The 13,492-nt window shown below is 45.4% G+C and overlaps 2 protein-coding genes and 1 pseudogene across 5 annotated transcripts in view; 2 read left to right on the forward strand and 1 right to left on the reverse strand.

The window, feature by feature from the left end:
• LOC134341608 (zinc finger protein 239-like) overlaps positions 1-13,492 on the reverse strand; it is an 86,985-nt gene that overhangs the window by 50,941 nt on the left and 22,552 nt on the right. The gene's annotated exons all lie outside the window — the stretch shown is intronic.
• Positions 1-13,492, forward strand: part of LOC134341616 (zinc finger protein 239-like) — a 618,489-nt gene that overhangs the window by 32,718 nt on the left and 572,279 nt on the right. The window lies entirely within an intron of this gene.
• LOC134341534 (zinc finger protein 420-like) overlaps positions 1-13,492 on the forward strand; it is a 45,907-nt pseudogene that overhangs the window by 28,356 nt on the left and 4,059 nt on the right.

Raw genomic sequence — 13,492 nt, forward strand, 5'->3', positions numbered from 1 at the left:
TTCTTGACACCAGTGTGTCGGGGTGATGATTTCTTCTCTGCCGGTTGCCTCGTTATTATTTGAGATTAGGCCAATCAGTGTAGTGTCGTCAGGGAATTTAATTAGCAGATTGGATCTGTGAGTGGCGACACAGTCATGGGAATACAGAGAGTAAAGGAGGGGGCCAAGGAGACAACCCTGTGGGGTATGAGTGCTGAGGGTCAGAGAGACAGAGGTGAGGGAGCCCACTCTTACCACCTGCCGGCGATCTGACAGGAAGTCCTGGATCCAGCTACACAAGGCAGGGTGAAGGCCGAGGTCTCTGAGCTTGTCGATACTTCACGCCTTCGTATGGCTACTGCTCTGCCCATGACCGCAAGGAACTGCAGAGAGCTTTGGAGAGCAGAGAACATCAGAGAAACAAACCTCCCCTCCATGGACTCTTCCTACACTTCCCCTGCATCGGAAAAGCAGGCCATGTACTCAAAGATCCTCACAACCCGGACATTCTTGCTGCAAACCCGCTCCACCAGCGGGGAAGAGATACAAAAGCCTTAAAGCCCGTAACACCGGGCTCAAGGACGGCTTCCTGTCTGCGGTTATAAGCCAAATGAATGGTCTCCAGTCCAATAAAATGGACTCGACCTCACAATGTAACCCGACGTGACCCTGCACCATATGTCTATCTGCACTGCACTTTCTCTGCAGCCATAATGCTTTGTTACAGTTATTGTTTTGTCGTATATCAGCTCAATGTATTGTTGTAACGTGTAGATCTGTGTGGATCGTACGTCAGGCAAGATTTTCACTGTAGCTCAGTAGGTGATAAAAATAAACAAATTCCCCATCTCTGTTCTAAATGGACGTCCTTCAATACGGAAGTCTCTTGTCCTAGAATCCCCTATCATGGGAAATCAGCTTTGCCATATCTAATCTGTTCAGGTCATTTAACAATCAAAATGTTTCTATGAGATCCCCCCTCATTCTCCTGAACTCCAAGGAATACCGCCCAAGAGCTGCCAGACATTCCTGATACGGTAGACCTTTCATTCCTGGAAACATTTTCGTGAATCTTCTCTGAACCCTCTCCAATGTCAGTATATCATTTCTAAAATAAGGATTCGAAAACTTCACACAATAGTCTGTGTGATCTCAGGAGTGCCTTATAGAGACTCGCCATCTCATCTCTGCTCTTATATTCCATACCTCTAGAAATGAATGTCAACGTTGCATTTGACTTCTTCACCACCGACTCAACCTGGAAGTTAACCTTTAGGGTATCCTGCACAAGGACTCCCAAGTCCATTTCCACCTCTGCATTTTGAATTCTCTCCCCATCTAAATAATAGTCTGCCCATTTATTTCGTCCACCAGAGTGCATGACCATACACTTTCCAACATTGTATTTCATTTGCCACTTCCTTGCCCATTCCCCTAAGCTATCTAAGTCTCTCTGCAGGCTCCGTAATCTCTCCAGTTACTTCCTTCCGAACCTGAGGGTGCATTCCATCAGGTCCAGGAGATTTATCCACACTCAGACTATTAAGCTTCCTGAATGAAGTCGAATATTGAAAGGCCTGGATAGAGACGTCGTGGAGGGCTGCAGTATCTGGTTATCACAATGCCATAAATACAACTTAAATATACAAACGATAGGCTTGCTCCCCAGCTTGAGATTCTAAATTGGAGAATGGTGCTTTATTCACAAAATCCTCATAGCCCACTGTGACTGTGCACTGATCCCAGCAATGGAACGCGCCACTGTAGCCCCACAGTGAACTATGTACAGATTGCAAAGCTACGAAATTGCATGTGAATAGCGCCCCCCACCCCCCAACTCCACACTTTCTGCGTTACCAGCAGACTGGGACATCTCACATCCGCCCGGCCATTAAACTGTGAACAACTGTGGTCAGGGACTGATCTCTGGGGTACTCCAAACGCTACCCGCTTCCAGTCTGAAAACGACCCACTCATCCAGCCACACACTACCGGCAGTTTATCGATCTCCAACGAGAAAGCATAATAACCTACTCCTGAGGTTCAATACCATTGCTGACTGTGAGTTTACCACCGTGAGATGCCGAGGTACATAATAATCAGAAAGTCTCTAGTCACAGCCGTGTATATAAAACGTGATCTCAGTGGGTGTGTGGCGCATGTTCAGAATGCGAAGGAGACAGACAAACTGAGCCAAGTCAAAGACTGATGAAGGGCAGGAATGATCCATTTTGATACAGAGACGGAAGCAGAGAGTTTGATATTGTGCCTGATGCCGGAACTGTAGCCAGTTAGAAGATGAAGTGTTTTTCCTCCAAATTGTTTTGAGCTGTGACAGTGTTTTTATCAGAAGGCACCATGGAGACTAAAATTATCTGAGTTGAAACACTGTCCTTCACCCACTGACGGGCTTTGTAAACTTTTAACAGTGTAGAAAAGTCAAAGCATTTGTGTATGGGAATCACAAACACAACAGCACGTTCGTTCCGCTGTATCTGTCAGTTCACCAGCGCTTGAATGCCGCCGATCCTTGAATGTGGAGGTGGAGATGCTGGAGAAGACAGCGCCCCACTCGCTACAAGGAGAGCCCGATCACGTGTCCATGTCCGTGATCTGATTGGATACATCGCCATGACGTTGATAGCAGTGTGATGTCATTCACTGGCTCTCATTTTGGAAGGAATTCAGTCGCCATCGCAGATACACCAACAGCTTCGCACTGGGAAGCGGCCGTTCACCTGCTCCGTGTGTGCGAAGAGACTCATTCAGTTAACCCACCTTGTGATGCTCCGGTGAGTTCACAATAAATAGAGGCCACATTTCTGTCCGGAGTGAGCAAAGAGTTTTACTAAACCACCCCGGCTGCTGCAACATCAGCAACTTCACATCAGGGAGGAAATTCAAATCAGTTCTGTGTTAAATGTTTAACCATCACGATGACTGAAGGCAGCTGCAGGTTCATGAGGGACTGCTACCGTCAAAATTTGCAGTTCTTGTGGCTGCTCATCGCACCCAGGACTGAACCCTGGTCACTGAGCATTAGGGGAGTCCATTCTGCTGATGTTAGCCTTAAACTGGACTGATGTTTAATATTGTGGATCTGTGAAAGATAAATCAGTTCTGTATCAAATCCCGTGTCTCGGGTACTTACGGTCTCTGCCACACTCTCAATGTAAACTAGGGAGGCCACTCAGACTATTTGATTCCTGCCCATGTTTCTGTTCCATATCAGTATATCAAAATCTATCCCTGCCGTTTCCCTCTCACTCTCCCTGTGATGACAGGTTGCAACCAGTCACCACTCCGTGGGATAGATTTCCATTGAATTTCACGGAATCATAGAAATCTACATCACGTTACAGGCCCTTCGGCCCACAGTGGTGTGCCGACCATGTACCTTACTCCAGAAACTGCCTAGAATTTCCCTTCTGCATAGCCCTCTATTTTCCTAATCTCCATGTACCTATCTAAGAGTCTCTTAAAATACCCTATTGTATTCGCCTCTACCACCGTTGCTGGCAATGCATTCCACAGACACACCACTCTTTGTTTAGAAAACGTAGCTCTGAAATCTCCTCTGTACCTACTTCCAAGCACCTTAAACCTATGACCCCTCGTGTTTGCTGTTTCAGCCCTGGGAAGAAACCTCCGGCTATCCACACGACCAATGCCTGTCATCCTACACGCCTGCATCAATTTCCTGCATGCTTCTTTCCAGGCTGAATAAGAGAGTGAGCGCACTGGGGTTATGACGTTCTTCAGGGCTCTTGCTAAAGTTGGTTAAACTCCTTCTTCCCTCCTCTTTTCAACGTTTTGTGTCATTTTCACTCTTTTCAAAGGACTGCGCTTCAGACAGCTTGGTTGTCCCCCGTGTTTTATATCTGCATTTGTAAGAAGGTTCTACTTTGGCATCAGAAACGCGGAAATTTCGCTGATATTAAGTGTATTGTTTATGGGAGCTGCTTTGTGCGTTAAAAGAGCTGCTCAGTTATCCACATTTAAAAAAGAAACTGAGGTACGGACGTAAAACCTTTGCTTGCAGAAACTTTTAATGGCACCTTAATTACCCAGAAACCTCAACGTTCCAAATTTCGCTCTCGCTGAAGCATCGATCGAATGCGCAGGCGTCAGGGTTGAGGTTCGTCCCGAATATCACGCATGCGCGCAGTATGCAAATAGTCTCGGGTATCCATAGGCCTCCGGAAATCGGCTCAGGTGAGATATGAGCTGCAGGTAAGAATGAATCCCTGGGCGCGGGTTTTTCAACACCGACTTCTGGGACATTTGCTGTGAACTCTGGAAATCGTGACCCGGAATACCGGGATAGTCCTGCTGTCTTCCCTCTCTTTCAGCCCCACGCTCCGAACACGGGCCCCGGGGACCGATGGATCTCTCAGCCAGAGCTGAGCTCCAGCTGTCTAAATGCAAGGATTGGGAACTCGGAGAAAGGGAACAAAATCTTTTATATCAGCAGTTGAGAAAATCACCTTTGTTCTACCTCCAATCACAAACAAGAGAAAGTCTGCAGATGTCCAGAGTGAATGGGTCAAAACATGTCCTCACGGCGAGAAAGGTCCAGAACAAGAGGAGGTAGAACGAGTAACACACACAAAATGCTGAAGGAACTCAGCATTAGGACTCTTTTCCATAGATGTTGCCTGGCCTGCTGAGTTCCTCCAGCATTTTGTGTGTGTTGCTTGTTCTACCTCCTCTTGTTCTGCACCTTTCTACCCGTGAGGACATGTTTTGACCCATTCTCTCTGGGTACATAATGATACCAAGCACCTTTGCCCTGAACAACAAGTAGCTTTCACATCACAAATGTGCCAGACTCCAGTGAGACAGACTACTGCCCTTCTCTTTGTACTTTACACTTCGTTGTCGCCAGACAATTGATACTAGAACGTACAATCATCACAGCGATATTTGATTCTGCACTTTCCGCTCCCTGGATTACAAATATTAAATATTAAAAATAGTAAAAATTAGTAAATGTTAAAAATTTAAATTATAAATCATAAATAGAAAATAGAAAAATAGAAAGTAAGGTAGTGCAAAAAAACCGAGAGATAGGTCCGGATATTTGAAGGGTACGGCCCAGATCCGGGTCAGGATCCATTCAGCAGTCTTATCACAGTTGGAAAGAATCTGTTCCCAAATCTGGCCGTACGAGTCTTGAAGCTCCTGAGCCTTCTCCCGGAGGGAAGAGGGACAAAAAGCATGTTGGCTGGGTAGGTCGTGTCCTTGATTATCCTGGCAGCACTGCTCCAACAGAGTGCGGTGTAAAGTGAGCCCAAGGACGGAAGGTTGGTTTGTGTGATGTTCTGCTCCATGTTCACAATCTTCTGCAGCTTCTTTCGGTCTTGGACAGGACAACTTCCATACCAGGTTGTGATGCACCCAAGAAGAGTGCTTTCTACAGTGCATCTATAAAAATTAGTGAGGGTTTTAGGGGACAGGCCAAATTTCTTTAGTTTTCTCAGGAAGTAAAGGTGCTGGTGGGCCTTCTTGGCAGTGAACTCTATTTGGTTGGACCAAGTCAGGTCATTTGTGATATTGACCCTGAGGAACTTAAAGCGTTTGACCTGTTCCACTTGCGCACCACCGATGTAAATTGGGTCGTGCGGTCCGCTACTCCTTCTGAAATCAACAACCAATTCCTTCGTCTTGCTGACATTGAGGAATAGGTTATTGTCTTCACACCATGCCACCAGGTTCTTAATTTTCTCTCTGTACTCAAACTCATCATTACCCGAGATATGGCCTACAATTGTTGTGTCATCAGCAAACTTATATATTGAGTTTGATGGAAACTTGGCTACACAATCATGGGTGTACAGTGAGTACAGCAGGGGACTGAGTACATAGCTTTGTGGGGCACCGGTGCTCAGAGTGATTGTAGAAGAGAGCTTGTCCCCTATTTTTACAGCCTGGGTCCTGTCTGTGAGGAAGTTGAAGATCCGGCTGCAGATCTGAGTGCTAAGGCCCAGATTCCGGAGTTTAGGAATCAGTTTATTTGGAATGATGGTATTAAAGGCAGAGCTGTAGTCAATGAAAAGGAGCCTTACGGATGCGTCTTTATTCTTCAGGTGTCCTAAGGAGGAATGTAGGTCCAGAGAGATGGCATCTGCCGTTGACCTGTTGCTCTGGTAGGCGAATTGCAAAGTGTCGAGGTTGACTGGTAGGCTGTGGTTGATGTGTGCCATAACCAATCTCTCGAAACACTTCATAGCAATTGATGTCAGAGCCGCAGGTTGATAGTCATTCAGGCATGCCGCCTTGCTCTTCTTCGGCACTGGGATTATCAATGCCTTCTTAAAACACGAGGGGATCTTAGAGTGAAGCAAGGAGCAGTTGAAGATGTCAGCAAACACTCCAGCTAGCTCGCTTGCACAGCCCCGGAGAACCCATCCTGGGACGCCATCTGGGCCCGTCACCTTCCTTGGATTTATCTCAGGAAGGCCCTTCTGAAGTCCTTCTCGATGCCACCAGGTCTGGTTCATCCGGAGGAAGCGGGACGCTCCTTTTCTGCTCGAATCTTGCGTAGAATACATTTAGTTCATCAGGAAGAGAAGCGCCACAGTTATTGATATTCCCAGCCTTTTCTTTGCTCTCAGTGATCTCATTTAGACCCTGCCATAGTCTACTGGCATCCCTCTGGTTAGCCTGGACTTCCAACTTGGCTTGATATTGCCTCTTGGCGCCCTTAATGGCTTTCCGGAGTTCACGCCTGGATTCCGTGTAGCAACCGGTATCCCCGGACCTAAAAGCCACAGCTCTAGCCTTTAAAAGAGACGACCTCACAATTCATCCAAGGTTTCCAGTTAGGGAATACCTGGATCGTCTTGCGAGATAATATCCATTGGCATTGCCATCACTGAGTTCACCACCGTCAGTCACCTGAGAAAATACAACACAGAAACTGGTGTTACCTGTGTGTATTGTGGCGATGCAAAAGTTGCTGGAGAATTTGCAAGTGGGAAGAAGTGGAGTGATAATTGGAAATCTAACTTTTTAAAGCATCATTTAGCAAGAAAATCACATATAGGCGGTGTGCGAAAGCTCTGGTTAGAAAATCCTTCATTACCCGCTATAGGCCTGCTACATAGATTGTGTGAGAATGCAGATGAACGTGATCGAACCCAGAGGAGATCAAAGTTCTTATCGACAGTGATTTGCTCACTGTTGAAATGAATACCTCTCTATATAAAGTTCAGTTTACACATGTTGTCACTGGGCAAGAATTGTACAGCACAAGATTTTTGCACACACTGGTCATTACAAATTACAGCAGACGTTGGTGGGAAGGAGGGGAGACCTCCAGTGTCCCTGATACCCTCACATTCCTGACTCCCTATAACCCTGCACGTTAGGGAGTTGGAATTTCAAATGGATGAATTCCAGATCATCCAGGAGTTGGAGGGGGTGATAGATATGACATGAAGAGAGGTGAGTTACACCAGAGGTGTGGGATACAGGAAACTGGGTGAGGGTCAGGAAGGGGAATGAGGTTAAATAGCCACTGCTGAGAACACTTGTGGCCATCCCACAGAACAACAGGTAAACCTCCTTAGAAACTGCTGGCAGGGAATTAGCTGGCACAGGAAAGACAAAGGTGTGATAGGGGATTCATTAGTTCGGGGAACAGAACGAGAAGGGGACTAATATCCTAGTGGTCATGCTTGCTAGTGCTGGTGGATGTTAAACTGAAGTTGCAGGGCGGATGGGAGCCAGAATGCCAGAACAGATAGTGGAGACATTGAATTGAATTGACTTTATTACTTACATCCCTCATATACATGTGGAGTAGAAATCTTTATGTTCCATATCCATCTAAATGTGTAATTTATAGTAATTTATAATAAATAGTATTTAAAACAGGACAGTCAGTGTAATATAGAAATACAATTGTATCAGCATAAATATATCAGTCTGATCACCTGGTGGAAGGAGCTGTCCTAGAGCCTGTTGATCCTGGCTTTCATGCTGTGGTACCGTTTCCCAGATGGTAGAAGCTGGAACAGTTTGTGGCTGGGCAGACTCGGGGCTTCGGTGATCCTTCAGGCCCTTTTTACACACCTGTCATTGTAAATGTCCTGAATAGTGGAAAATTCACATCTACAGATGCGCTGGGCTGCCCGCACCACTCTCTGCAGGTTCCTGCGATTGTGGGAAGATACAGTTCCCATACCAGGCAGTGATGCAGCCAGTCAGGATGCTCTCAATTGTGTCCCTGTTGAAAGTTCTTAGGATTTGGGGGCACATTCCAAACTTTTTCAACCATCTGAGTTGAAAGAGGTACTGTTGTGCTTTTTTCACCACACAGACAGTATGTACAGACCACGTGAGATCCTTGGTGATGTGGATGCTGAGGAGCTCAAAGCTGTTCACCCTCTCATCCCCAGATGCATCGATGTCAATGAGGGTTAGCCTGTCCCCATTCCTTCTGTAATTCACAACCCGTCTCCATTTCTTCTGTAATCCACAACCAGCTCCTTTTATTCTGTGACATTGAGGAAGTGGTTGTTTTCTTGACACCAGTCAGATGTTGTTCAGACTTCAGACAAAGTCAGCAATCAAAAGGTTGAGCATGGTGCAGTGAATGTGCTGAGCTGTGTATATCAAATGCAAGAAGCATGGTGGGAAAGCCAGATGAGCTCAGTGCATTGAATGGTGATATTGTTACCATTACTGGGAGTTAGTTGCACCCAACAGTCTGAGGATTGAGAGGAACACAATTACAGAGAGATCACAGACTATGCCGAGAAACAAAGGTTGTTAACTTTCCATATATTGACTGGGACTCCCATACTGTAAAAGGACGAGATGGGGTAGAGTTCGTCAAATGTGCCCTCCAATAATAGAATTCCTGACATGGACGTGTGCAATAAGCTGTTAGGAAATGATCCAGGGCTAGTGACAGAAATTAGTGTATGGGAACACTTTGTACCTAGTGATCACAAAGCCATGAGATTCCAAGTAGATATGGAAAAAAAAAGATCTGGACCATGGGTTGAGATTCTAAATTGGAGAAAGGTCAATGTTGATGGTATCAGGAAGGATCTAACAACAGTGGATTGGGCCAGGCTGTTTTCTGGCAAAGGAGTACTTGGTCGGTGGGAGGCCTTCAGAAGTTAATTTTTGAGGGTGTAGAGTTTGGATGTGCCTGTCAAAATAGAAGTTGAAAAGTAACTGGTGCAGGGAACCTTCCTTTTCCAGAGATATTGAGGCCCCGGATATCTTGTTCCTCTAAGTGCCTCAGGCTGCTGAGTGCAACCAAGACTCATTAATGACTACAATATCATAATTCCATGCCCTGAGCTCATCCGTTTTCTTTTGTTTTGTTGTCTTCTGTTGGTTTCTAAAAGCTTTCCAATGGTTTTTATGCTATGATTTGCCTTCTCTTTGGCTTTTATGTTGGCTTTGGTTTCTCATTTCAGCCACGGTTGTGTCCTCCTGCTTTTCCAATGCTTCCACTTTGGGATGTATCTATCATTCAGCTCCCGAATTGCTCCCAGAAACTCCAGCCATTGCTGCTCCTTTGTCATTCCCAACAGTTTTCCCTACCAATGAAGTTTGGCCAGCTTTTCTACAATAGAAACAGGAAGAAGTTCAGTACAGAAACATGTCATTAGGCCTATCTAGTAAATGCTGAAAAACCTTTTAAGCTGACAAATGCAAAGACCTGCACCAGGACCAAAGCCCTCCATAGCCCTACCATCCAGGTACCTATCCAAACTTCTCTTAAATGGTGAAATCGAGCTGGCATGAACCGCTTGTGCAGGCATCTCATTCCACACTCTCACAACCATTTCAGTGAAGGGGTTTTCCACAGGTTCCCTTAAATTTTCGTTAAATGTGGGAGGCACTTACCCATGACCTTTGGTTATAGTCCCACCCAACCTCAATGGAAAAAGCTGCTTGCATTTACCCTATCTATACCCTCATAATTGTGTATACTTCCAACAAATCTTCAAAGCAATGTATGATTTCCTTGTTTATGTTTAGAGCCCATTTTAGGTGTATAAGATGAGGGGCATTGATCATGTGGATAGCCAGAGGGCTAACACGAGGGGGCACAGGTGCTTGAAAATAGGTACCAAGGGGAAGTCAGGGGTAAGTTTTTGACAGAGTAGCTTGTGTGTGGAATGCACTGCCAGCAGTGGTGGTGGAAGCGGATATAATAGGGTCTTTTAAGAGCCTCTTAGATAGGTACATGGAGCTTAGGAAATTAGAGGGCTATGTGCTAGGGGAAATTCTAGGCAGTTTCTTGAGGAGGTATCATGATTGACACAACACTGTGGGCCGAAGGGCCTGTAATGTGCTGTAGGTTTCTATGTTCTACGTTAAACAGCGGAACGACATTGACTGTTCTTTTCAATCCTCTGGTACCTCCCCCTGTCACTACGGATGACTTATTTATCTCCACTAGGGACCCAACAACTTCTGCACTTACCTCCCGTAGCGTCTGAGGGAGAACCCTGTCATGTCCTGGAGATTTATCTACCCTAATCTGCCTCAGGATAGCAAACATCTCCTCTTCTTTAATCTGCACAGGGTTCACGATTTTAATGCCGCTTTCTAACACTTCTATTGGACTCTGACCATCTCCTGAGTAAATAGAGATGAAAAAAAAATTAAGATCTTCCCGATCTGCTTTGTTTCCACACATGAATTGCAATTCTGGTCTTCCAGAGGACCAACTTTGCCCCTTGCAATCCTTTTGCTCTTAATCTGTCCATTAGGATAATGCTTCATCTTCTCTGCGAGGGCAACCTCATGCCTTCTTTTAGCCATCTTGATTTATTTCTCATGTGTTTTCTTGCATTTCTTACACTCCACTTACATTACAAGAACCTGCCTGCCTATCCCTGTTCTGCAACTCCATTTTGTGCTTCACCAGGGTCTCAATATCTCTTGAAAATCAAGGTTCCCTACAGTTTCTATCTTTACCTTTTATTCTGACAAACACATACCCACTTTGTACTCACAAAATTTTGCTTTAAAGGCTTCAATTTACCAAGCACACCTTTGCCATAAAGCAGCCTGTCGCAGTCCACAGTTGCCAGATCCTAGTGTCATAATTCCAGGTGTTGATCCATGCCCTGAACACATCCGCCTATCCTACGCTGCTCCTTGTATTGAAATATACAGGGTTCAGCATATTCACTGCACCATGCTCAACTTTTTCATTCCTGACTTTGTCTGAGGGCTGAACAACATCTGTCTCCACAACCCCTCCACTATCTGTTCTGTTATTCAGACTCCCATTCCCCCTGCAACTTCAGTTTAACCCCCTTACCCCCACCTCCCACCATGCAGCTCTATCACCCCTTTGGCTTTCATCTCCCAGATCAATAAAAAGGGGGTGCATACCAGGTACAGGCAGATAGGAACAAATGGGGTACTTAAGAAGTACAGGAAATTCAAGTGAACACTTATGAAAGAAATAAAAGAAGGCATGAGGTTGCCCCAGCAGACAAGGTGAAGGAGAATCCTCAGGGATTCTGCAGATATGTTCAGAGTGAAAAGATTGCAAGGGAAAAATTAATCCTCTGGAAGATCAGAATGGTAATCCATACAAGGACACAAAATATATGGGGGAGATTTTACTGTATTTACTCCAGAGAGGGACACAGTCGTTAGAAGTGAGGCAAAGCAGGACCCTTTGTGGACCCTGTACAGATTACAGAGGTGGAGGTGTTTGCTGTCTGAAGGCAAATTAGCATGGATTCTCAGGGCCTGAAAATTTGTTCCCTGGGACCTACTGGAAGACAAGTGCAGAAATTGTCGGGGCCCATTCACAGATATTTAAATCATCCTTAGTGACAGGAGAGGTGCTGGCGGATTGGAGGGCAACCAATTTTGTTCTGCTGTTCAAGAAATGCTCTAAAAATAAACTAGGAAGTTACACACTGGTGAGCCTGACATCAGTAGTGGGAAAGTTATTGGAACATATGTGCAGGAACCGGATATGTAAGTATTTGGATAGATGTGGACTGATTAAGGATAGGCAGCATGGCTTTGTGCACGGTAGGTCATGTCCAGCCAACCTTACCGAGTCTCTCAAGGAAGTTGTCAGGAAAGTGGATGAAAGTAATGCGGTGGATGTTGTCCACATGGACTTTAGCAAAGCACTTGACAAAGTCTCATATGGGAGGTTGGTCAAGAAGGTTCAGTCACTCAGCATTCAGGATGAGATCGTAAATTGGATGAGACACTGTCTTTGGGAGAAGCCAGACTGTGGTAGCAGATGGTTGCCTCTCTGACTGGAGACCTGTGACTCGTGGTGTGTTGCAGGGATCAGTGCTGGATCTGTTGTTGTTTGTCATCTATATCAGTAATCTGGATGAAAGTGTGGTTAACTGGATCAGCAAATTTGTGGCTGACACCAAGATTGGTGGTGTCGTGGACAGTGAGGAAGACTATCATGGCTTGCAGTGAGATCTGGACCAGCTGGGAAAATGGTTTGAGAAATGGGAAATGGAATTTAATGCAGACGATTGTGAGGTGTTGCATTTTGGTAGGACCTTGATCTTACACAGTGACTGGTCGGGCACTGAGGAGAGCTGTAGAAGGAAGGGATCTGGGAATACAGGTCGATAATTCACTGAAAGTGGTGTCACAGTTAGATAGGGACGGAAAGAAAGATTTTGGCACGTTGGCCTTCATAAACCAAAGTACTGAGTACAGGAGATGGATGTTTTCTTCACGTTGTACAAGACATTGGTGAGGCCTAATTTGGAGTATTGTTGCAGTTTTGGTCACCAACCTGCAGGAAAGATGCAAAAGAGGTTGAAAAAATTCAGAAAAAATTCACAAGGATGTTGCCAGGTCTGGAGGACTTGGGTCATAAGGAAACATTGAACAGGTCAGGGCTTTATTCCTTGGAATGTAGAAGATAAAGGGGAGATTTGATGGAGGTATACCACAGTTATGAGGGGTATAGACAGGGTAAATGAAAGCTAGCTTTTACCACTGATATTGGGTGGGACTACAACCAGAGGCCATGTGTTAAGGGTGAAAGGTGAAATGTTAGGGGGAACATGAGGGGAAACTTCTTCACACGGACGGTCATCTGGGTGTGGAATGAGCAGCCAGCACAAGTGGTGCCTGCGAGCTCAATTTCAACATTTACGAGGTTCGTATCGGTACCTGGATGGTAGGGGTACGGGAGTAGAAAGTTTGAATAGCTCGGCACCAGCTAGATGGGCCAGACATGTTTCTGTGTTGTTCTTTTCTATGACTGTGAGAAGAATCTTGAATAATACTGATATTCACTCTCAAAGTTGCTGGTGAACGCAGCAGACCAGGCAGCATCTCTAGGAAGACGTACAGTCGACGTTTCAGGCCGAGACCCTTCGTCAGGAGAATTCCTCGTGTTTGTGCTGATATTCACTGTAATTCCATTTAACAGCTGTGCAGACCAACCATACATCTCAGTAGGAGATATTTACATGGCGTTAAAACTGTGGCACTTTAAATTAACGGTACATAAAAGAAAATCCCAGCT

This window comes from Mobula hypostoma, unplaced genomic scaffold (assembly GCF_963921235.1).
Source record: "Mobula hypostoma unplaced genomic scaffold, sMobHyp1.1 scaffold_36, whole genome shotgun sequence".
Taxonomy (NCBI): domain Eukaryota; kingdom Metazoa; phylum Chordata; class Chondrichthyes; order Myliobatiformes; family Myliobatidae; genus Mobula; species Mobula hypostoma.